The sequence below is a fragment of the Phyllostomus hastatus genome, unplaced genomic scaffold, assembly GCF_019186645.2.
Source record: "Phyllostomus hastatus isolate PE091 unplaced genomic scaffold, TTU_PhHast_1.1 phas_contig_150, whole genome shotgun sequence".
NCBI lineage: Eukaryota > Metazoa > Chordata > Mammalia > Chiroptera > Phyllostomidae > Phyllostomus > Phyllostomus hastatus.
In genome coordinates this window covers 13,708,330-13,723,963 of record NW_025333611.1, presented here as the reverse complement: position 1 = coordinate 13,723,963, position 15,634 = coordinate 13,708,330, and positions in this window count along the sequence as shown.

Genomic DNA, 15,634 nt, shown 5'->3' with positions numbered 1-15,634 from the left:
GATTAATGAGTTTATCCTATCTCCCACAGTGATTATTAGTCCAGGGAAAAACCCATGACCTAAGTCAAACCTTAACAAATTAGTGCAAGATTTAACACCAGGGTTTTCAGCTGAACTCTGAGGGAGAGCAAAGTTTCCCTTTTCTACTAAACCTAAAAAAGGAATCCTATAATTTCAGAGACTACAAGCAGCCATCTTGGATCCAAAAGGGAAGAGCCAACTTAAAAATATGCCAAAGCACGTAAAAGAAACCCAAACATAAAAAGAAACCAGGTCACAGTGTATGAGCCCTAATCTAAGCCTCAGCTAAAGCCAGCATGTCCACCCCCTATTCTGTAATTATATCAGCCAGTAAATTACTTTTTTTCTTAAGCCACTTTGTGTGTTTTCTGTTATTTGCAATTAAAAAAGTCCCAAGGCATCATCAATCCTTTTAATTTGCTAGTCAGTGTAATATGCTGCTATGAAGATAAAGAAGTAACTAATAGCTGGTAAGTGCATAAAACCACAATTGTATAACTTAACAAATTGATATTTAAAAAAAACAAACTTTTGCCCTGGCTGGCATAGCTCAGTGGATTGAGCGTGGGCTGTGAACCAAAGCATCGCAGGTTCGATTCCCAGTCAGGGCACATGCCTGGGTTGCAGGCCACAGCCCCCAGCAACCGCACATTGATGTTTTTTTCTCTCTCTCTCTTTCTCCCTTCCTTCCCTCTCTAAAAATAAATAAATAAAATCTTTTAAAAAATTCTTAAAAAAAAAAGCAAACCTTTAACCACTACCCAGAAATAGAAGCTTGCTAACATTCCCAGAAGTGCCCACCACACTTTTTCACACCTGTCTATAAACTGACTTTAACATAGTCACTTCCTTTTTATTGTTTGACCACCCAAGTCCCTAAATATGTTAATTTAGTTTTGCTTATTCTTGAATTGTATATGAGTGGAATCCCATAGTATGCATTTTTTTTTGGTGATTAGCTTTTTCTGCTTAACATTGTGTGTGAGATTCAATTGTTATGTGAAACTGCAGTTTCATTCACTGTCACAGCACTGTTACATCATATGAATACAACATTTACTTACTCATTCTACTATTAATGAACATTTGGGTTAATGAACACTGAAACTCCAATTTGGGGCTACCACAAACCATGCTGCTGTCTGCACTTTGGAACTTGCCTCCTGCTGCTCCAGTGCACACATTTCTCTTAAAGATAACTGCTGGGCCACAGCATTTATAGGTATTCAACTTTCTTGAATAATTCCAACTGTCTTCCAAAATGTCTGCACCAATGCACACCCCCAACAGCAATCAGTGAGAGTTGCTATTGGTCCGTATACTAGCCCACTGCTGGTATTATTACCAGTCTTCTTAACTGTAGCCATTCTAGTGGTTTTTTTTTAACTTGCATGTCCCTAATTGCTAAGGAGGTTGAGTATCTTTTCATGTTTACTGGGCTTTTTGAACTTCCTCTTTTGTGAATTGCTTGATTCTCTTCCCCAATTTTCTTTTAAATTGTCATTTGCTTTTTGTTTTGTAATCTTTGGTATATTCCGAATGCGTGTCCTTTGTCAATTATATATGCTGCAAAAATCTTCTCTCGTCCTGTAGCTTCCCTTTTCATTCAATAATAATGAACATAAATTCTTAATTTAAATTTAGTATTTTTATGCATAACGATTCTTTTAAGCCTGTGTCCCCTCTGCTTTACAGAGCCATTGTGTCATAAATTGAGTGTGCATATCTGAGTAGATCTGTTTCTGAACTCACTATTCTGTTGCTCTGGTTTGTTTGTCTATCCTTGTGCCAATACCAGACTGTTGCAATTACTCTATCTAGCTAAGTAAGAAGTCTCAATATACAGTATGTGGTAGAGCAAGTCCTCCCAACTCTTTATTTTCTTCAAAAGGATCTTGGCTATTTGCATTTCCATATCAATTTTGGAATCAAATTTGGAATTTTAGCTTGTCGAGTTTCTCAAGATCTCATTGTAACTTAGTTTTTGACATAGAGGTCTTGCATGTCTTTTATTGCATTAATGCCTAGATATTTTGCTTTCAATGCTATTGCTAATGGTAACTTACAATTTTTTGTTAGTCTAAATATGTTAATAGTAAAGCTCAAGAGTTCCTGTCCCCAAGAACTTCCAATCCCTTGGAGCTGGAGTTTAGGAAGACACAAATTTGGGAATCATCAGTACTTAAGTAGAAGTTGATGGATATAGGAATAGATTAAATCACCCACTAAAAACACCAAGGAACATGAGATAAAAAGAGGACCAAGGACAGCATTCTGGAAGCCTCAATATTAAAAGGTTTGGAGGGCAAGAAGTTCACAAACCTGACTGAGGAGAAATGCTCCAAGGATTTGGACATAAAGTAATATTTGAAGGATCTGTAAGACTTCAAGGGATATAAGGAAGCATTCCAAGCCAAGGGTACAGTCTGAACAAAGGGTTAGAGAAGGTGAAAATGTGCAGGCGTGGCCTGAAATTATCTGATAATCTGACGTGGCTGGAGACAACGGTTCAAGTGGACAGGGAGTGGTGGAAACGAGGAATAGAAGGTAAGTTAGGGCTGGGCGTGGGAGGAGTCTTGTGCTCATCGTTGGTCTGTTAGCACTCAGATCCATACCCTGTCCTTCGCTCTGTATCGCAGGGCGCTACCCCCAGTACCCACATTGCTCAAGCCACCTTGTCCACTGGCTTCTGGTTAGATATGGCCAATAGGGGCACAGATAGTAGACTGGAGGGCAAGAGGATGGAGAAGGCTCCTCTTCTCTCTCTCTGCTTTCAGCAGCATTTCTGGCAGTGGTCATGTCTCTTCCACAGTCCAGCTCTTGCTGGTAACTCTGCCTGCACAGTCCATCCAGTGGCGCTGGTATCTTCCTCTTCTAAGTTCCAGATCCTGCCATATACCCTGGTTCCCGGGCTCCAATGACACCATATCCCTAGAGATGATAGTGGCTCCCTGCAGTTGTTGTTCTCTGAATGCCCGATGATCTTTCTTAGCTCCTCCAACACTCTTTAACTAGTTATCCATATTAAATTACTCCTGTTGTTACCAGTTGTTCTGCTGTTGTGGATAATGCTACAATGAACTTGTTCATATATATCTCCTGGGGGTTATGTCCAAGAGTCTCTTTCTAGGGCATATATCTTAGAATGGAATTGGCACATTGCCTACCTCCAGGCTTGTTTTACACAACAGGAAACCAAGACCATGGAGAATGGATTCTTCCTCACACCACAGTCAAATTTCAATTTCATAGGGATTAAATATGAAAGGTAAACTTAAAAATGTTTAAAGAAAATACAGAATATCTGTATGACCTAAGCTAGGAAAGGATTTCTTATACAAGATACCAAAAAAAGCAGGTCATAAATAAAAACATTATACATCATCAAAATTAAACACTTCTGTTCAACAAAAGGCATGATAAAGAGAATTTTTTGAAAAGCATAACTGTAAGAAGACAGTCACAACATATGTAATGCACAAAAAAATAGTGTTCAGAATGTATAAATAATTCCAAAATAAACAATTAAGGAAAAGACAAACAACCCTCTAGAAAATAGGCAAAAAGACTATTCACAGAAGAGGAAATCCAAATGCCCAGAAACAGAAAAAACCTCAATCTCATCAGTCATTAGGGAAGTGCTAATTAAGATGTAATGAGAAACCAGTTCAACTTGCTAGATTGGCATAAATGTAAAAATGAGACAATGCCAAGTTTTGGCAAGAATGTAGAGTGATGTAAACTCACATACTCCTGGTAGGGACAGAATTTGGCACAACTTTGGGAAGCAGCATGGCATCACCCAGTAAAGTCAGAATAGTATCATATATGAAGCAATTCTATTTCAAAGGATAAACTAAAAAAATCTGTGTACATGTATAGCAAGAGACACCTACAAGGAAACCCCAATGCATGATGGTCCATAATAGTTAACTAAGAGGCAAAAACATTGGCAAGATTCAAATTTCTATTGGCTAATTTGATTTTACTAATGGGGAAAAGATAATGATCTATCCATGTCATGGATTTTTAGAGAACAGTGAAAATACACTATAAGTACACACATGTGCTTATAGTTAATCCCATTCACATGAAATGAGTTAATCCCAAAACAGAGGGCAAGCAATCGCAGAATGCCATGTATAATATGGACTTGTCTTGGTCTGTAGGTTCACAAAAGCCTACTTGAGGAGAGGGCTCTTGCACTGATAGCTGACGAATGACACAGAGTTAACTAGAACAATGCTTCTGAAACCATAGGGCAGATACCCAAGACCTATCAGATATAATGGTATTTGCAGTCATAGTCAGATTTTTAATTATTAAAAATATGATTCTATGCAAACAAAAATAAAGAGTTGGTCATTGGACTTTCTGCCCTTGTACAGGAAAAACATCAATGCTTTTACAAGCTTAGCCTCATTCAGATAGAATTTATAGGCTTTAAATCCTCTTTACTATAAACCACACTTGAGAGCAAATGATCATAAGTACAAAAACTGGTGCCATTAATAAACCTGGGAATATCTGTCTTTATACTTGGAACTAAAAGAGACACTTTGAAGAGAAATGCAAACATTTGGAATAAGCTGGGCTGATAGCTGTCACTACAAGAAAGACTTGAGTTTTAGACAATGCTTCATTACTATGTGTGGTGCCATGTGGGTATTACACTTGTTGTGATGATCACTTCATAAGGCATATAGTTGTCTAATCACTATGTTGTAAACCTGAAGCCCATATCATGTTGTATGTCATCTACAATTGAAAAATAAAAGAAAATGCATCAGATAATATCCAATTTTAAGTAGCTGCAACCAAAACAGACTTAAAAATACATCAGCTCAACGAACAACTCAAGGTCTCAATAAAGGATGGTTTGGATGAAAATGTCTATCTTCAGGAAAGCATAAATCTTTCACAAGAAGCTGAAGGATGGAAACAAAGAATGAGTGAACTTAAACAGAAAAAACTCAGAAGGTGAGAGATTGGGCTGCTGGTGTTGGAGAAAAGGATATGGATGGGATATTGGGATTATTGTATATAATGAATGCATCAAACGATGGAGATTTCATAGAATATTAACAAATTTTTTAATTGAGGTAAAAGTCATATAAAATTCACATTTTGACCATTTTAAAGTTTATGATTCACTTTTACTACAATCACAATGTGTGCAACTATCCCCACTATCTCGTTCTTAGACATATTGATATTGGCATGTGTCAATAATTAGTAACACTAGTAAGGGAAGCAGCAGAATTATCCAAGATTCAGACAGAGTTCAGACAGAGAACAGAATTGGAAGTGGGATATAGTTGAGAAATGGAAGGATCACTGGAGCAGATTATTAAACCAAAAACCAAAAACAATAAAAAGCAAGCAGGCAGTTTATTGAATAACGTTTGAAGTTTCATTTCTCACAGTCATAAAAACATCACATCCACCTCAGTTGATACAGAAGAAATCTGCAAGTAGTAGTACTAGATATCAGATTGGAAATAAAAATGAAATGTCTAAGAAGCAATGCCAATATGTCTGTGGTTAATTGGAGTCTTAAGGTTGCATTTCCCAGGCTTGCTGAAGAAGAAAATGAATCAAACTAAGGTCATAGGTAGAGCACCAAGCAACAAATTTGGGGGTTAAAGACTGCTGCCAGTGATTTTCTCAAACCATGACCAAAATGCAGAATATACAGTTTGCCCTTTTTCCTTTTGGGGGAAAAATGTTTAATCTGACATTCATCGGGTTGTTAAATAAAATACCTATTGTGCTTACATGAATAAATGGAAATAAATTATCATTGTTTATCAGGAATATTATCATGGGGATGTAATGAAGAGAAGAAAGAATTATAGGTTAGATTCACTATACCAAAAAGAATAATATCTGTGACTCATGTCAAAATTAGAGTTATTAAAATGGAATCAAATTCAGAGGGAGCAAAGCTAAGAAATATTTAATGGAGAGTCATGTTAATTTAAAATATGAAGCATTTTGAGCAGATTTCTGGCCAAGAAGGAGGCATAGGTAGACATACCGTGCCTCCTCACACAACCAAAAGAAGGACCACAACAAATTTAAAAACAAAAAACAACCAGAACTCACAGAAAATTGAACTGTATGGAAAACTGACAACCAAGGAGTTAAAGAAGAAACATTCATCCAAACCTGTAAGAGGGGCAGAGATAGGCAGCAGGGCAAAGAGGACTCACAGCGAGACGGCAGCAGGTGGACTGGATGGTCCCACATCTGTGTACAGGTAAATGGGGAGGAACAACTGGGGAGTGAGACAGACCACGCAACCCAGGGTTCCGAGTGAGGAAATAAAACCTCAAGACCTCTCAATGAAAACACCGGTGAGGGTTGAGGCAGCAGTGGGAGAAACCCCCATCCTCACAGGAAAGCTTGTTGGAGAGACCCACAGGGTCCTAGAATGTACACAAGCCAACCCACCCGGAAATCAGCACCAGAAAGGCCCAATTTGCTTGTGGATAGGGGGAGATGCAACTGAAAACCAACTGAGAGTGAGTGCCATTGTTCCCTCTCAGACCCCTCCCCCACATACAGCATCACAACCCAGCCACATGGGTTGCCCCACCCTGGTGAACACCTAAGACTCCACCCCTTACTATGTGACAGGTGCACCAAGACAAAAAAAATAGCCCAAATGAAAGAACAGATCAAAGTTCCAGAAAAAAACAGAACTAAACAACAAAGAGATAGCCAACCTATCAGATGCACAGTTCAAAACACTAGTAATCAGGATGCTCACAGAATTGATTGAATATGGTCACAAATTAGAGTAAAAAATGAAGGCTATGAAAAGTGAAATAAAGAAAAATGTACAGGGAATCAACAGCGATGGGAAGAAAACAGGGACTCAAATCAACGGTTTGGACCAGAAGGAAGAAAGAAACATTCAATCAGAACAGAATGAAGAAATAAGAACTCAAAAAAATCAAGAGAGGCTTAGAAACCTCCAGAACTTCTTTAAACATTCCAAATCTGAATCATAGGGGTGCCAGAAGGAGAAGAGGAAGACCAAGAAATTGAAGACCTATTTGAACAAAAAACGAAGGAGAATTTCCCCAATCTGGCAAAAGAAATAGACTTTCAGGAAGTCCAGGAAGCTCAGAGAGTCCCAAAGAAGTTGGACCCAAGGAAGCACACACCAAGGCACATCATAATTACATTATCCAAGATGAAAGAGAAGGAGAGAATCTTAAAAACAGTAAGAGAAAAGGAGACAGTCTCCTACAAAGGAGTTCCCATAAGACTATCAGCTGATTTCTCAAAAGAAAACTTGCAGGCAAGAAGAGGCTGGAAAGAAGTATTTGAAGTCATGAAAGGCAAGGACCTACACCCAAGATTACTCTATCCAGCAAAGCTATCATTTAAAATGGAAGGGTAGATAAAGTGTTTCTCAGATAAGGTCAAGTTAAAAGAGTTCATCATCACCCAGCCCTTATCATATGAAATGTTAAAGGGACTTATCTAAGATAAAAACTATGAACAGTAAAATGACAATAAACTCACAGCTATTAACAACTGAACCTAAAAAATACAAGAAAAAAGCTAAGCAAACAACTAGAATAGGAACAGAATCACAGAAATGGAGAGCACATGGAAGGTTATCAGAGGGGAAGAGAAGGGGGAGAATGGGAGAAAAGTTAGAGAATAAGTAGCATAAACAGTAGGCAGAAAATACACAGGAGGAGGTTAAGAATAGCATAGGAAATGTAGAAGCCAAAGAACTTATATGTACAACCCATGGACTTGAACTAAAGGAGGGGAATGTGGGTGGGAGGGGGTGTGCAGGGTGGAGGAGAATAAAGGGGGGAAATAGAACAGCTGTAATAGCATAATCAATAAAATATTTTTTTAAAAATAAATAAAATAAAACATGGAGCATTTCAATGTTTGAGAACCACAGACTAATTTAGAACTGTTTAATGCTTCTTATAAGTGCTAGTAAGAGTAATAGCATAAAATACATTTGCAGGTGTTAGAACTTAAAATTAATGTAAAACCAAAGAGCAGAGATATAGGTGGAGAAGAAAATAAATGATGTGCTTACTGATAAAATGTGACTACCATTAAGGAATAGTGCATATAAATGCATAGTGAATTAACAAAAATGTTAACAAGAGAAAAGAGTAACATTGAGACCTGTCAGGAAGAGAACACCATTAATTATCAGTGTAAAAGACACTTCAGCAGAGGCGGTTTGACCTGCAGGAAGGCCTCCTTCCCTGACAACTATCCCTAGTAGACAGGGGCAGGCTTAGGAAATATCAGATGTCCTTGGAAGAGTTGATTGGTCCAAAGCTACACATATGACCTAAGTTAGACCAGTAAGATTTGATCCCAGAATTTTGGGATTTGGAACTAAGTGAAACAGAGACTTGCAGTTAAAGTCACATTAATGGCAGTGCTGTAGGAATAAAATATGTGGGTTTATTGTTAAAGACATTAAACTTGCCTTGGTTCCTGGTTCAGTATTCAACTAGTACTCCATGTCAGGCTCTGTGCTCTGCTAACACCTCCCTTCTTGCCACCATCCACTTTGTGGGTCAAGCTAGCCTGATTAAGTCTGTTATTTAAATCAAGCTAGCCTGATTAAGTCTGTTATTTAAAACCAGAAATAATATTTCAATACAAATTACTTGAGGTAATATTTATACAGCATCAAGGAAAAATGTACCACTTCGATGTTATCAATGAAATTCTAAATAATAAATGTAAAGTCTGTAAGTTTATTTCAGTTTGAATAATAAAGCTCTAGAAATTCTAGGAAAGATAAATGCATACTTGAGAGAAGTAGTAATAGCTATCAATAAGAAGAAAGAACATAATTCTTCCATTTGGCTTTATAAACAATGTACTATATGATGCTTATACTTCTCATTTTGGAAGCGGAAGTGATGCGAACTATGTCATAATCTAGCATGGGTCCATAGAATGTTGTTGGAAAGCTACTGAGTTATACCCTAGAGACTCTGAAATATAAAATAAAAAAATATTTGTTATTCAATAAATTCATTTTTATCAATAAGAACTGAGGTCAGTGAAATCGATTACCTCAAGGCCAGGAGGATAATTTTCAAGAAGGCTGCTTCTAGAACCCTGTCTAATGCTCCATGGACATAAACACGTTGCTGAAGAAATGCTTCCTGATGATGGGATGTATAATGAATAAAGAAATGGTAGCCTTTTCATTACAGATAGCTTATTGGTGATCAAAGCTTGCTTTGTCATGTTGTAAATGTTTAGATTGTAACAGTCTAGACATTTCATTAATATTTATGGAAGCATGGGAGGTATTAATTTATCCACTTATGAGTCACTGTGGATATCAAAACAAATAAATGAAAATTGCCCTCATAATGTGAAATACTGCAACATAATAACAATTTGATGTTCTTGTTTAAGATTTCAAATCAAATGTTGATTAGGCAGCAATATATTACACCAAAATTTCATCTCAGAAATAGTTCATTAGTCTAGAATTTATGGGGAGGGACATTTGTAATTATTTCTCCCATGACTGGGAAGATAGCATCTTCTATGCACATGATTACAGATATAAACAAGCTGCACAAGTTTAACCGTTAACACTGTGCATGTGGGACTGCCTGCATAGTTCTATATTACAGAAAAATTTCTCTCTTCTTGATATTTTCCCTATGAAATGAGAGCAAAATTAAATAAATCTGGATCTTCTGCCACCTGTAATTTTTTTAACTTTGAAATTTTCATTCCACTTACTAAATTAAAAGGCAAAATCAATTTTCTATCATGAATACACATGATTTTTATAATTGGGAGAAATCAACTTTACTAGTACAGTAAGTAGAGTCAGGTCATAATTTTTTTTCCTCCTGTCGGTAATTTTTAGACCCTATATTTAAATTAAGCCTGCCCATTTCAGAATGAAAATCAAGTTCTAGAGATCTAGGGTGCAACTTTGTGTCTAAACTTAACAATACTGTATTGAACACTTAAAATTTCTTTTAAGTGACAGATCTTATGTCAAGGGTTCTAATCCATAAAAATATGAAGCCCATGTCATATATATATGTTTTGTTTTCAAAATAAAAAAATGTTTAACCCACTTTACTTCTAAGTAATAAAAGTGAAACAGAGAATTCCAGCTCTGGGACAACACGGAGCAGCTGCACTTCTCTCCACACCTTCTGCTAAGTACAGCTAAATACCCTGGATGATATTATCAAACAAACAGAAGACTCTAAAAGGTGGAGAAAGCAAGTTGGCTAGTACCTTGAACATGGCAGGGAGTTCCCTATGTTTTCTTTTGCTTCTTATTTCTCAGACTGGGTGCTGAAAAGGTAGGCAACCGTAAATGTCAGTTAGCACACACAGAAAAAGCCCCCCAAAGCCTGCTCTCTCTAGACAAAGGAGCAGGAAAGGTGTAGCCTGGCAAGGGAGAAAACATTCAGTTAATAACCACTCATGCAGAGGAGTTAACGTGGGAGACCTGAGTCTGCTGCCCATGAAAAGTCCTAATTGCCAGGTTGGCCCTTGGCTGGCATCTGGGAACTGTACTGATAAAACAGTGCCCTTAGCTGAGATTAAAATTTTCCTAAGTGATGAGTGTGTCTTGCTGTGCCTAGACTGTTCATGCAAAGGATGTGGTTTATGCTGCAAACCTGTTTTCCTTCTAGGAGTCTGGAATTGGCAATAGGCAGTGGGTACATGTAAGACTAGCTCTCCGTGCAAAAACCTCGGGCACTGAGTCTCTGATGAGCTCCCTGGAGGACAACACTTCATCCCGTTGTCACAGTTCATTGAAAAAATTAAGTGTATACTGGGCAATTCCACCGGGAGACAACTCTTAGAATCTTGTGCCTGATTTCCTCTGGACTTGGTGAAGCTTTCCCATTTGGATATATGACTTTTTGTAACCTTTTGCTATAAATCTCATCTGTGAATACAACTATACTGAGTCCTGTCAGTCCTCCTAATGAAAGAATCATTGAACACAGGAGTGTTGGGACTCCTGACACATTGCCATACTCCAACCAAGTATCATGGAAAAAGTGGTGGTCTCACCCTCATCCATCTCAACAGTAGCCCTGTGAGAAGCCTAGACCTTCACCCTTGCCAGGCTACATAAGAAGGTTCCCCAACCCGCCTCCCAGGATGCTGTCAGAAATGGCTGAATGAGAAGCCAGAACTTTCACCGTCTTCCAGTGCTAATGAGTTGCCTTCGCCACCTCCCACGTCAGCGAAGGCCATGGAGTGGGGAGGCGCCCTCCTGCCTCGCAATCACTGTGGCCTCAGTGGAGGGCTGGTGGAGAACATGAACTCTTATTCCTGCACAATGGTAATGACGTGTCCTTTCCTGCCCGCAGAGTGTGTCAGAGGAGACCTAATGGGAACCCTGGATGTCTACCCCAACCAGGAAGTTACAAGGTGACATCTCCCTTCCCTGACAAATACAGTATCAGAGAAGGTCTGCAGAAACAGGAGATTTAAATAAGATTTGGAGTCTCATAATGTAATAATACCTAAAATGGTCAGGATATGATAGAAAAGTACCTGTCATACCACCAACCAGGAAAATCTCAATTTGAATGAGAAAAGACAACCAACAGATTGTTACAGAACAGACACGGGGGTGGGGTGAACGATATACTATTACTGAATGGATCCTCCCTTGTGCTTCAGGGGGCCCCCACCCCATACTGGGTTTGCCTTGCCCGCCACCAGGGAAAGACGTTTCTCAATGCCAGAGATTGGTGAAAAGTAAAGGGATTATTTAAAGAGTTATAAAAATTTAAGAGTAATAATTTAATGTCTTCATTGAGATCCCAAAGTCCTTTAGAACACCCACAAATGCACAGTCCTTCCTTCCCCCTCTGCCCAGTCCTGGGTACCCTATCTCAGAAAAAGAAATAGAAGTCCTGGGTTCTTTGCCCAACCCGTGTGGTCCCAAAAAGACACCACCTGGCGGCAGCACCTGGGTTTAAATCCCAGCGCCAGTCTTCCTCTGCCGCACCATTTCTGACTGCTCCCACAACTGACCACAGCTTCTAGCATTCCTGTATTTTTCCAGCTTTACTGGGCTGCTATAGTAAGTCAGGGCAGGTGTGGCCCTGTGGTGTGAAGCGCTCTCACACAGGCTCTGTAACCAGGGGTAGTTGCCTCCCAGTTACCTCTTGGGTTGAAGTCACTCCCATCCCTCTGGCTCAAGGCATGGCCATAGCTATTTAACATAGCTATGGAACTAGTTAAAGGTTATAGCTATGTTAAACGACCATTCTAGAGGTTAGCTGCAAAACTGTTGCTATTCAAAACAACTCTCTATGGCCCTGCTCCATGTGTCCTATTCCCCCAGCTCAGAGTTGGGGTGGTCAGGACATCCTATATATGTTATTTTTCTAATATTTCCTGGACACCAAGTTCTGGACCTCATTACAAATCCCTATTTGGGTCCCCCATTGGCTGCACCCTGTTACAAGATGCCAACACCAACATGAGATGTTGGAATTATCTGACAAGAATTTTCTTTCAGAAAATTTGTTCAGTGAGTTAGTCTCACACTACACTATCAGCTTTGTGAGAAAACAGACCATGTCTGATTTATTCACCAGTACAGTCTCAGAGCCTAGTATGTTTGTTGAAGCAGATCCTTAAAAAATATTTGCTGAATGGGTGAATAATGAATGAATAGAATGTCAGGTAATGAAAGCCTATTATGTAATAACACATATTATACATATAATAAATACATATTAGTAAAAGATTATAATTTATATTATGACTGGGACACAGGGAAGTTTTGAAATACACACCAAAATTCTCATAGCACCATAGGATACATTCAATATTTAGTAAATGAATAAATGAAATTATAGTGAGAAACTGTCACTAAACAAATTTTCTAAACAAAATACATAATTATAGACTGTGTCAAGTTTAGACATTTGTTTGAAGTACACAACCGTGAAAGGAAAGGATAGCAAGATATCATGTTTATCACTGGTGAAAATGAGGCAGTAGAAAGAGGTTAAAAATACAAGAGAGACAGATGCTGGATTTACAGAGAGCTTCCCAAGAAGGAGCCAGAGCATAAATATAAGGGTTGCCTTCGGGTAGAGGGAAACCGCCACGTTGCAACCGAAGCAAAATGAGGACAAGTGCTGATACAACTTTGTAGATTTAGGGGTCTGAGGTTGAGGCAAGTCCTCTCTGAGACCTATTTTCTTAGCAAAATATACCGTCTGCCAAGAGCAAGGATGTAAATTTTAAGATCTTAAGTCTGAGGAAAGCTGTGGTTTAGAGCAGTCATTTGGGAAAGGATGTTCCGCAGAAAAAGGCAGTAAACGTGCCAGGCTGAATTAAGGGCCTGTAGTCTGCCCAGGCAGATCGTCCACTTTCAGCTCACTGACTGCGATCGGGGAAAAGGCAAGTTTTGTATAGGTATTAAAACAGATAAACAAAGTGCTATGGTTAAATAATTAAAAAAAAAAAAAAAGGATTATAGTATCCCAGGTTCGATTCCCAGCCAGGGTACATTCCTGGGTTGCAGGCCATAACCCCCAGCAACCGCACATTGATGTTTCTCTCTCTCTCCCTCTCTCTCCCTCCCTAAAAATAAATAAATAAAATCTTTAAAAAAAAATAAAAAAATAATAAAAAAATAAAAAAAAAGGATTGTTTTTCTACTGGAAGAGGAAGAAGATGGCCTGTGAGAGAAAAGGAAAAAAACAGGTCAGGGAAGATGGAGATAAAAGCAGGGTGGTGGTGGATCTCTGGCTGGGGTACAAGAACGTCCTTTTGTCTTCTGATCCAAACACGGTCACAGTGATAGTGGTTTATCATCCAATTTTGTGAAACTGGCTCCATACTTCTCTTAGTCTCCTAGATGGGACAATCTATCAAAACCCTATGAAGGAATTGCCAGGTATCTTTAGTTGCCGCAGAGAAGTGTGAGGCACAGGATACCATCCTCCATGCATTAGAGGAGAGGCGCCAGTGAGCAACAGGAGACGTAAGTTTCATTTTTCTCTTATTGGTAGTTGTGAATTGCTGTGAGCCCTTTCTTAGGTCCACTTTGTGTTCACCCCTAGTTAACAAGAGCCCCGCTCCTATATCCAAATGGTATCTTTCAAGGTACTCCAAGGGCTTTTGAATAGTTAGCTAAATAAAAGTAGACTTGGAGGAAACAAGATCTGGATAACTTAAGGATATAACAAAGGATAACTTAAAAATCTTCTGTTAAAGGGACCATTTGTCCAAAATACTCTGCTACCATTATTCTCTGAGAAATACTACTTACTATTCAACACTTGACAATTATTAAATTATCTATACTCTAGCAATACCAAACTTATCAGACCCTTTGTACAATGATTATTCCATTATTGAAAAGAAGGAACTTTTTATGAATCCTGTTGCTTAGAATTAGTGACCTTAACAAAAAATGCATATACAGTGGCCAAGCAACCGGTTAGCATGTGAACAAGGCAAGGAAGACGATAGGTTGAAAGAGAATTATAATTCATCCTAGAAGCCAGTTCCTTGTTTTTTTGACCATTTCTTTGGCTGGACTGCTAATGCATGATTTTTGTACAAATTCTTTTAATTCGGGGTCCCCCCCTTTTTAAAAGAAAGATCGCATACTTTTCCTGAAAATACGCTTTGCTTTTTAAAAGGAGCAGATACCCATGCATTATCAGTGCAATAGAAATTACCAAGAAAGGGAAAGGGAACGTAAAACAGTGTGTGTCTTAACTAAAACATTGTTAAAGAATAAAACTTGGCTCTTTGCTTCTCTTCCCTAACAGGACACGAGGACGTTACTTTGCTGTCAAATAGAAGGGAAAATACAGCTTGCTCAAGGGCTGGTGCATGTTTAGGGGGCAATATTATTGTAGCATTTTCCTTTCCTTTTCAAAAGCTAGGTTTTGTTTGGCGCCATATACAACAATTAGCTCCCCCGCCTCCGCGCCCACCCCATATTCCGGCCAACAGGAAGTGATGCATGTTGGGGGTTAGCTGCATGAACCACGTAGAGACTGCTCTGAATTTCCATTAAAGTCTGAAATTCTTTCGTCGGGGTTTGTAAATTGGCATTCCTCGTAGAGCGAAGATGGAATGGAGGTGGAGATGGGCGGGTGGAGAATTTGATACAACGCTATAAAAATCTCCAGGGCAGCTCTTATATTGAGATTTACTTCCTTGGTTTTCTGAGTCACTTAGGCCTGCCCCCTCCTTTTCCTAACAATCCAGTTTCCCCCGTGGACTGGGTAAAATAGGTACAATACTAAATTGAAATTACATATGTTGGTGCAAAGGAAATATCTCAAGTCTTCGGTCCTCAAAGGTCACCTTTCAGGTCTCACTCGGAACGTGGAGAAAGCCGAGTTCTAGTCCCCAGTTTCCTGAAGATATCGGCACCCCTGGGGCAGCCAGCGCACCACCTCCAACCCACCTCACAGCCCGCAACACCCTCTGAGCGCTGACCCTCCGGGGGACTGGCGCATGCGCAGAACAAGCGAGGGCCAGCAGCCATCCAGGGGACCGTAGGCTTCTGCACAGTGGGCACAGTCTTGAAAATGCGTGGCTCCCTTGTCACCGTGAG